Here is a 9,571-nt window from a genome sequence, read left to right as displayed (position 1 = left end):
AAGCAGTTTTATGAAAAGCAAGCCTCGATCTGCAGAGAATGAAGGAAACTGAAGGTTCGTTGTGTTAAGTGCAATTAATATGGGCCCCTGTGCTTCTTGAAGGCGCAGTGAGTCTGGGCCGCGACGCACAAGTTGATATGTTAGCCCCTTGCTTTTTTCTTTCTGGATAACCTTGCAACATATTGAAACCTTTTAAGGATGCCAAGAATGCATTATTCCACAAAAAAACAGTAGACCAACATATAGAATGTTTAAAATAGCATTTCTGGGCAAATTCAAACGCTTGTGGTTCTAGGACTCACATCTGTTTCAGTTTTTCCTCAGTTGTATATTGACCAGTGTTCTTTATTGCAAAAACATATATTCGATTTAGGAGTGTCAGCATTTTTTTTTTTTTTTCATCTCATCCTGGACTGCATTCAAGATCTTCCCAATACAGGAAAATTAGCAAAAAATTTATATACAGGCAACAGCGAATGGAGCTATGTTCAAAATAGTAATTATGGGCTTAAGTAAAAGGAAGGCTGTTTTAAGCTTTAGTCCAGTGTATCTGTTCAGTTCTTTGAGCTGTTGACCTCCCGAAACCGGCACTGTTAGTAGGCCATGCAAACCCTCTGCTTGTTCTATTTGCCAATACAGTTATCAATTTGTTTTTGTAAGACCTTATTCAAGCCACCAGAATCATCAAAGATGACATGTTACCACAAGTACTGCAAATAAGAGACTGTCATGGACTGACTCCTAGAGATCGTTAGCAAAAGCAACCCCCGAAGAGTGAGTGATCCATAATGTAAACAGAGACATCTAGAAAAGGGACTAATAACTTGAAGGATATATATATGATGCAAATACACCCCAAGGCATAGGTCTGCAATACTGCATTAGCACTGTAAAATATACTTCTAAAATATTTATTTCTTTAAAAAGCATTTGTTACTCTCCCCTCTCTGTGGATTGGTGAGAGCCAGATGCAGATGCTATACTTTGAAAGTGAGACAATGAAATACATTCTTAATATTGGAAACAGCAATGCAGGAATTAAAAATGAGTAAAAAATCTTCTAATTTACCTATTCACACAGACCTTATATTTAACTCTGATGACTGGATAATATTTTATGTTAGAGAAACAGCATCTTGTGAGCCAACTTTTAAAAAATGAATGATTAAAGGTCGGTATGATTTTTTTCTTAAAAATGTATCAATTTTAATCTAGAAGATTTAATTAACATGCTGTCTCTGTATTTCAGAGGCAAACGAGAAATGAGGAAAATTGCACTGTAGACCAGTTTTACGTGCAGTGTACTATTTGCTGGGCTAGAAATGAGATAAAGATTATTTATTTTTGTTCATATCTTGTACTGCTTTTCCATTAAAATCATTTTATGAAATCAGTGCAATCACGTGTTATGTTTGGCAGAGATGGTGTTCATGACAACTGAAGTTTAATGTGGACCTAGAGCTTGATGATGGCTCAGAGAATCCAGAAAAAATATCCACATTTCAGGCATGTACATCCTATGGTCAGATTTCAAGGATCTATTGTGGATCCAAATACTTATCTTTCTTTTTGCCTACAGCTATTTCCCACCCCCTGCCATCCCCATCATTTCTCATTTGTTCTGCTGCTACTAATGTTTAATAGAGTTGTATTTGGGAGATTGTTAGTGCAGGCATTTAGCACAGTAACATCAGATTATGAAGACATTCCTGGGCAAGAGAAGAAAGAATGATTTAAGAAGAGAGAACAAAGTCTTAGGGAAACAGACTGAATCAGCTGGAATATTCTGCTGGCTCCCTTTTGGATGCTGCCATGGTTGCCAGCCAGCTGCTGAGATCAGGTTCCTTACCTTGGTGGTGTTGACATCAGAGGCTGGAGCATTCTTTATTGTGGGGGTGCAATGTTTAGCAGCATCATTAGCCTCTACCCATGAGATGCCAGGAGGGGCCCCCATTTGTGACAAGCAATAATGTCTCCTGACACTGGGGACAGTCTACCCCAGGGAGTAGAATCAACCCCAAGCTGAGAAGCACAGCCTGAGATAGAGGGACTGAGGTTCTGAGCACGCGGGGAAGGACGGCCGATGGTGGACGGGTGCTTGCCCCAGGTGACACCTGAGCCCGAGAAGTTCCCTGCAAGCTTCCCTGTGTGGAGGACGGGGCTGCAGCACCCCCCAGAGGGCAGCCCGACTGAGAATACAGGCTCTGCATCTCTAGTGGATGCCACAAATAAGACCTGGCGCAGCCAAACCAATATTTTAAAAATATACATAGGTTCTGAAGCCAGACTCCTGGTTGAGATCTTGGTACTGCCATTAGCGCTGTCCCCGTGGGGAGCTGTATAACCTCTCTGCGTGCTCGTGTTTGAAGTGAGAGAATATTATACTGCAGGTTTTGTGAATAAGAGTTGCCATGTTCGGGATGTTCAGAGCAGGTTCGAGTCCACAGTGAGGGCTTGCTCTCGGTTAGCTAGCAAGGACAGAAGTCTGGAAAGACTACACCCTGGAGGGCGGGGCCCCTGTTGTGTACAATACCCCCAGCAGCCAGCTCAGAGCCAGGAAGGCCCTCTGAGCGTTTGGGGGAGCTTTCACACCATGGCCCCCTGGCTGTGTGCTGCCAGATGTGCTTTCTTTGACTGGCAAAACATTAAAAAAAAAAAAAACTCAAATTAGTTGCCAGCACTTGAAAGATGAGTATGTTCACATTCAAGTGTGCAGTTCTGGCTACGACACGGGAAGAACTGGCCACCTGGGTCCATGGGGCCACAAGTCCCAGCACAGGGGACACTCAGCTGCACCCCAGCAGCCGCTGCCCGCCCCCCTACCCGTCCAGGCTGTGTGTCCAGTCGGCCAGGCTTTCTGTCACCTAACTGAGCCCGCGGGCTCACGCACTTGCCGTGGTCTTCACCACTGTTTTCCTTCTAAGTCAGTTTCTCAATGTCATCCTTAATGACATTGTGGCCCAAGTAATTGTGAGCAAGTTGCCATGTGCATCGTACCCTCGGAGGGGCTCACCACACGCCTCTTGCCTCAGAGACCCTGACCAGAGCTGCCCACCCCAGTGGTGACCCTTTGATGCTGATGCTGCCAACCCCGTGCTATAGACTCAGGGCCTCGAGACTCACAGGCTGAGCTTCTTCACCCTCTCTGACAAGCGTAGGCCCATTTTACAGATGAGGACACCGAGACCAGAAGAGTCAAGTCATTCACTTTACCACTTGTCCATTGTTGAATAACACAACACACTCATACAAAAATTAGTGGCTTAGAACCATAGCCATTGTATCTGCTTATGGTCCCGAGAGTCACCGACATGGGCCAGGTTAGCTGCAGGGGACCAGTGTCCTGCTGCTCTTACTTGGGGCTGGCAGATGGGCAAGGGGCTGGCTGATCCTACACGGCCTCTCATACACACCAAGAGCTGGTTCTGGCTGTTGGTTGGGCCTTTCTCTCCACACGGTCTCTTATCTTTAGGGATAAGGGGCTTCCTGGGCTCTTTCACGCTGTGGCACCGTATCCCCTGCAGGTGAGATTGGAAGCTTCAAAGTTCCACTAGAGTCATCCCTCTGCATCCACAGGTACAGGGTGCTGACTGTGGGACTCAAACATCCTTGGATTTTGGTATCTGAGGCAGTTCCTAGAACCAATGCCTGTGGCTGTGGAGGCGTGAATGCATATCACATCTGCTGCATTTACTGGCCAAAGCAAGCCCACGCACAGCCTGATTCCGAGAGAGAAACACACACCACCTCTCAATGAGAAGAGTGGTGAAGCCAGAGTGCAAAAATCCGCACCAAGTGCGAGAAGCTGCCGAAGACCTTGAGACCGTCTCCCTCACAGGCCAAGAGTCCTAGAGGCCCTCTCTCCTGCGGCAGCACCTGAGACAGGATTCCCTTCTCTCACCCCCAGAAACCAACCGTAAGCACGGTACAGTGGGCAGGACGAAGACTTTGGAGTCAAGAAAACCTGGTTCCAAGCTCTGCTCCTTTGAGCTGTGTGTCCTTTGGCCAGTTACTTAACTCCTATCCTCATGTGGATCATGAGGCTATGACGCTATAGAGTGTAGGTGACGATGGCTAGTCATGGAAGTAAAGGGCGTGGCAACAAATAGGACCTCAGGCAGTGGCTTGAATGGCAGTCATGGCGGCAGCAATCACCCCCCACCCCCCGACACGGCAGGAAACCAGCCACGTTCCTATCACCCTGCTTTTGATGACTCATGAGCCTCCCTGATTCAGCAAATTGCAGGGTGCTTCCTCGGAGGCACTGGGAGGGGGCTCCTGAAGGTTCTTGATCAGGCTCAGGCTGGGGAAGCAGAGGGTGGGGAGTGAGGAAGGGCTCGGCCTCAGCTCAGGCGTGCCAAGTCCTCCCCCATCCCTGGGAAACTCCAAGGACTGTTTTCCCATGTCTTAGGAGAGACCTGTACCACGAGCAGGGTGGGGACCTACCTCCTCTTTACGGAGTAAGATCCTGGGGCACAGGAGAGCAGCCTGGGCTCCTGAACCCCAGGTGCACCCCGCACCGCACCCCAGCTGGCTGGCGGCAGGTAACTGTGCCCTCGAGGGGAGCCTTTGGGCCAACTGCGCTTCCTTTGGGCCTCAGGTTTCTGTTTATAAAGTGTGAACAGTAAGACCTGTGCAACTCACACCACTGATTTGTTAGCAATTCCTCCCTTTTCCTGAACACACGTCCTGGGGGGCTTATTTTTTTAAGCTATTTTCTTTAAGTTTATTTTCTTTACATGACTGTTTGATTTCATGGCATCTGACAAAAAAAAGAAGGGTCACTCTTTCCATTTTACAGAAGAAAGAGAAGCCCAAGGAAATTAAGTGTCTTTCCCAAAACTACAGATCTGGTCAGAAGCAAAGCTGGGTCTCTCTGATTACAGAGCCCTTGCTTTCATCCACAAGATAATAGCGCCTCAGGGCTACTGGGAAGAGACAAATGGCAGGCTAGAAACACTAGGAACCCAACCTTTCATTCCTGACCCAGGCACTCGTCCTAGTTTTCAAGCTGAGACCACCTCAGAGTCCTTCATCCGAGTTCACACGCCTGCGCAAGGAGGCCCCGGTGTGGGTCAGGAAGGGTCCCCTCCACAGGGGAACCAGGCCAGGGAGACCCCGACGCTGGCTGTACCACGAGCCAGCAGGACCCTCACCATCTGGATGGTGGCCCCGCTCTGGCCACCACTTTGCTGTGTGGCTTTGAGCGAATCTCTCCCCTTCTCTGGGCCTTACTTCCTGACATGTGCACAAGAGTTTGGTCACGGTCACATGACTGAGTTTGATTTCCTGTTCCGTAGTTTCGCCTCCCAGGAATGTGAAGGCACGTGGAGATGGAGAACAGGCCTCAAACCCCATCATGTGGAAAGAGAATGCAAATGAAAACTGGGGCGACGCAGGGAAAGCATGTCAGTGGCATGCGCCCTCCTCCGGGGCACACGCTCTCACACCCACAGGTCCCTGCCGCGAGCCCTGGCGGGCATAAGGTGGCGGCGCAGGACAACTCTGAGCGTCGAAATCAGAACTGCCTGCACAATCTTGGGCAAGAGCCTCCACCCTTCTGAGCTCCCATTACCTGGTCTGTGAAAGGGGCAACCCTGTGCAGGGCAGCGGCCCGGGGAAGACCACCTGGGAAAGGGTTCGCCTAGCGGTAGGCAAGCGGTGACCGCTCATTAAACAGAAGCTCCTATCTTACCATCCTAACCCGCAAGCCCTCCTGTCTGCCGGGATCCCTCCCGCCCTGGAGAGAGAAGCCTGGGGCAATTACTTAGTGGCTGATGGCTCCTGAGTTATTCCAACACACTCGCTCCTCTGCACGCAGCTGGGCACCAGGCCTTCCGCAAGGTGCGAGAAAGAGGCCACCCTCCTATGCCTCCAGCTGCTCCACGTGACCCAGAGGTCATCCAGGCCGAACCTTCCAGAGGCTGCACGGCGATCGCCTGGAGCCTCCACATGCCGGCAGGAAAACCACACTCTGAGCACGTTCTCAATGAGCAGTGTAAACCACTTGAATTCGGGTCTCGCAAACCAAGAAACCAGTTCTAAGTGTTTTCACCTCTCCCACTGCTTCCTTCTAAATTTCATTAGGGCTGACAATTTGTATATCCACTTACAGTGTAATGTGATTTAAATGGCTGACCGTAACTGTTAGCGATGGAGTTTTCCCGGGGCGTGGGGAGCTGAGAGGCACCGGGGACCTTTTTCCAGCGCGGCCGGGCCCCCTCGGCACCCAGGCGGTCGTTTTATAAGCCTGGATGTGGCTCGTCAGACGCGGTGTCCGTCCTCGGAGATGGGAGGGCCTGCCTCTTGGCCCCATTCCCTCTTCACCCCACAGTCACTTTTGTTCTTGGAGGCCGAGCTGTCTTGGAGTTTTCGGCATGCAATAAAACACACCCGACCGCAGGCCCCGCGTCGAGCCAGGACGGCTGGGGGAGAAGCCAAGCCCCTTGGCCGGCCGGCTACATGGTTAGGCGGAATTGATAGTGTGTGTCCTGCTCTGCGGCTTTCCTTTTTGTTTTGGCTTTGTAACTAAAACAGAGCTGATGCCTCGGAGATGGGCTGTTCAGCTTTATTTTATTCCCATCAGTGTTTCACACACATTGTGTGTGTTTGTGTGTGTGTTTGCGGGGGAGGTAAGCCGTTATCATGGGTTGAATGTGGGTTTGAATCCTCGCCCTGTCTCGCTTGGGGACGTCAGGCATGACCTTCTGCGTCTCTTTGAGTATCCATTTCCTCATCTGGAGCAAGAAGCTGGGCGTTCCTTCCATGCAATAATTAATTAGGTGAAGTATCTAGAACTGTGCTGTCCAGTGCAGGAGCCACTAGCCACATACAGCTATTTCATTTTAAGTAAAACACAAAAGTAAGATCCCACGTGCTGCCGCTAAGACCTGACATAGCCATATCAAGAAGATGCCATTCATTTAAAAAACAATAAAATATCCAGTTCCTCAGTTGCACTAGCTGCGCTTCACATGCTTAACAGTCACACAGCCAAAGTGATGGTGATGCTACAGGGCTTTCCCACACTGAGAACAGGTCTGCTGGGAGCGCTGGCCTGGAACCGCACCTTGACCCACTGGACACTCAAGATGGACCAGCAGGAGGAACCGGGGGCCACCACCGGAACCAGCACCAGCGCCTGTGGTGGACAGGGGCTGATTCAAACCAGAAAAGCATTAGTCACAGCGCAGCTTCCCCAGAATGAAGAACGTGAAACTCACAATTCAGCTGTCTTGTTGCAAGGACCCGTTTCTCGTACGTAGAATGCCCAAACGTGGGAAAATACTCCACAGAGAGGCAGATGCAACAAGAACAGCCAAGACTGCAACGTGCAGAATGGAGGCTGTCACTGCACAGGTGTGCAGTGCCATCGGTTCTGGACTGTGTTAGCTACGGTTCTTTTGGCGGCAGTCCCGGAACCCCGCTCCAGCTGGAGGAAACCAGTGCTCCGTGGAAGATGGTGTCATGTCTCCTGGAAGCCAGCGAGGCCTCGAGCCATGGGGTGGCTCCGGGGACCTCGGATCAGAGAGACGCAGACCTGCCTTCTGCTGTGTGCTCCACGTTTTAATGTGGGACCCTGCAGCCCCCATTCTGGGTCTTTATTCAAAAGAACCCGAATCAGGATCTCAAAAAGCTGTCTGCACTCCCGTACTCACCGCAGGTTTATTCACAACAACCGAGACCTGAAAAGAGCCTACACATCCACCAGCAAATGAATGGATAACGTACACACACAAGGAAATAGTATTCAGCTTCAAAAAATTAAAAAAAAAAACAGAAATCCTGCCATACGTGACAACACATGAAACTCGAGGACAGACGTTACACTAAGTGAAGGAAGCCAGTCACAGGACAGGTACCGCGTGATTCCACTTACATGAAACATCCAAAATAGTCCAACGCCTACAGAGAGAGAGACTAGAAGGGCGGTTGCCAGGGGATGGAGGGGAGGGGGAGACGGGGGCTGCTGTTCAAGGGTATAGGGTTTCAGGCATGCAAGAAGGATAAATTCTTGCGACCTGCTGTACACCCCTGCGCCTGCCGTTAACAATACTGTATTGTACAGTTAAAATTTGTTAAGAGGTAGATCTCATGTTAAGTGTTCTTACCACAATTTAAAGGGGGGGAAAAAGAGGGAGAGAGAATTCTGATGAGGTGTCCAGAGAGCGCAGACACGGCTCCTGCAGGGCAATGCCGTTTCAGGACTGTATTTTGTGACGTCTAGGGGTGGTAAAGCAGTCTGTCATGCAGTCACAGATAACCGATGCAAAGAGCTATATTTTATTTTCTTTTGGGGGGGAAACCATTTCTCTTACTATTTGTTGTTGATTTTGCAACTTTTCAGTGAAAAACTTAGTCCTGAGAACACGTGATTTTAACGGGTGTGTCACACGCCTGACTTGCTGATATCCAGGGGTCTTCATCTCATTTTGCCCTTAGACTAACTGCTCTGTTTCATAATGGAAATGAATGGGGAAAACTTCGTCTATGTGTGGGTGGGGAATGTCTGAATAGCATGCACAAAAGTGTTCACAGCAGCAGAGTCAGTGTTTAATTTGATTGTTTATAATATTGATAATGAATTTTTTTCAAATAAGTCATTTTAACATATAAAAGGATATATGAAATAATGGTTGACGTGTGTGATTACGCCTGGGAAAACTGTGGAAAACGATCTCTGTCAGCTACCTTCAGGCTTGAAGTTAGAGCAGTTTTGGGTCCCAAGGGTGGAGGGTCGCTGAGGAGTTCGGCAGTTGTTACCACACTCCTCCCTGCCCGAGAGTCAGAGAAGCAGGATGTGCTAGGATAGTTCCAGAATGTCAGGCTAAGGGCTCCCAAGGAGTTTGCTCTTTGTACTTGGGACAGTGCTCTGTGCTGATAATTTTGTAAAAGTGCTGAGGGAACAGATAAAGAAAGAATTTAAGTCAGACTCACAGGGTGAAGCTTGGAGAGGGGGGAGAATCGGAATGCTAGTGGTAAAGAGCTCACCTGCCAGTGCAGGAGATGTGAGAGATGTGGGTTCGATCCCTGGGTCAGGAAGATCCCCTGGGCATGGCCAGCCACTCCAGTCTTCTTGCCTGGAGAACCCCATGGACAGAGGAGCCTGGTGGGCTGCCGTCCATAGGGTCGCATAGAGTCGGACAGTACTGAAGGGACTAAGCGTGTACACACGTGTACATGGTGAAGCTTGGAGAGCAGGGATAATTGGAGGACATTTACTCGACACAGAACATCTGGGTTCCCTTACATCTCTGACCTGGGGCTGGAAGAGCAGGGGACCAAGGACGTGTGGCTGAGCAGTTGCGGCTTTCAGCGGGGGTGAACTGTGCCGAACAGTAGTGGAAACCGGTCCACTCTGCCAGCAGTCAAGGGAAGCGAAGCTGTGGTGAGCACGGGGAGGTCCTCCTATTCAAGGCTGCGGTAAAGCGGGATGGCAAGCTCCTAGCAGGCAATGCAGCCCAGCCAACGGAGGAAGCTGGGAGAGAGCTCCCCCTTGGCTTCAACAGAGCTGCCTGCCCCCTTGCCATGGACGTGTTTTCTCAACAACTTGAAGACAGAAATGAATTAA

This window comes from Oryx dammah, unplaced genomic scaffold, assembly GCF_014754425.2.
Source record: "Oryx dammah isolate SB20612 unplaced genomic scaffold, SCBI_Odam_1.1 HiC_scaffold_9, whole genome shotgun sequence".
Taxonomy (NCBI): Eukaryota; Metazoa; Chordata; class Mammalia; order Artiodactyla; family Bovidae; genus Oryx; species Oryx dammah.
Note: the sequence above shows the minus strand (reverse complement) of the source record.